The 1,030-nt window shown below is 40.6% G+C and overlaps 1 protein-coding gene across 1 annotated transcript in view; it reads right to left on the minus strand.

Annotated features, from left to right (window-relative positions):
• LOC123978513 (phospholipid-transporting ATPase VD-like) overlaps positions 1 to 1,030 on the minus strand; it is a 54,381-nt gene that overhangs the window by 48,380 nt on the left and 4,971 nt on the right. The gene's annotated exons all lie outside the window — the stretch shown is intronic.

The raw sequence follows: 1,030 nt of genomic DNA on the forward strand, positions 1-1,030 counted from the left end.
TTATATTTTCATGTAGATGTGTTCGGGACGGGACTGTTATTGACCATGTAAAGTTTGTTACAGATCTGAGCATGTACACTTAAGTCATATAACTTCCTGTTTTATGGCGAACCGTTGATGTTTGACACCACACCACGGACAAGCCCATCGACGAAAACTCGCAGATAGCACAACTTTTCATCGTCGATGCCTTTAAAATGCACAGTAGAAAATTTAAGTCGATCTGTGCTTTGGTTGAAAATCCCATTGAAATGAATGGGAATCTCCGAGCATATTTGAGCTTTTCCTGGTCCCACAGAGGGCGATGCCTTGCATTCGTGGGTTCCCAGTCCACTTTGGGCTTGGACCCCTAATAACTAAAACACACAAACATACCGCTAGGCTTCGCGTTTTGAACCCTAAAAATCCTTCAGTTCCAATAGGGACCTCGCACATTTCGTGTTCAGGTCCTAGTTAAATGAGTTAAAACCTCACCTTCTCCTAGAGTTCAGGAGGGAGATGGCAGAGAGAATCAAGTAGTATTTAAATCTACTGGTTTGAACTAGCGGAAGTCTGAGGAGGATATCAGATGGCAGAAACTGAAACTGTTGATCTAAAGGATTGTACACCATATCAGTATTACTCTTATGTCTGCTTATTGTCTAGTATAGCTCCCAAGTACTTGTTGGACTCCAGTATTTCTATATTCTGGCCATCAGTCACAGTACTGTCAGGGGGTCAGTACAATGCCACGAGAGGTCATCCTACCTGAGGTTTAACTTAAACCTGCCGCAACTCAAATCATGTGATTAATGTCTGAAAGTAAAACTAAATCATCTATGATCTTATGAAGGCAACACAATCATACTGTGTAATTAGGGGGGAAGTTAGTATAGTCACTTCCCACTTCATCCAAACAGTAATGCATTTACACACAATCATTTCTATGTGAGTTGGCTGACTAAATTATCATTCTTCATGATTTCAATATTCTTTCATATCAGTTTATAGCCCTAGTGTCTCATAGCCAAGCCAAAAAAATGGCATTTGT

The sequence above is a fragment of the Micropterus dolomieu genome, linkage group LG11 (assembly GCF_021292245.1).
Source record: "Micropterus dolomieu isolate WLL.071019.BEF.003 ecotype Adirondacks linkage group LG11, ASM2129224v1, whole genome shotgun sequence".
In the NCBI taxonomy this organism is placed as follows: domain Eukaryota; kingdom Metazoa; phylum Chordata; class Actinopteri; order Centrarchiformes; family Centrarchidae; genus Micropterus; species Micropterus dolomieu.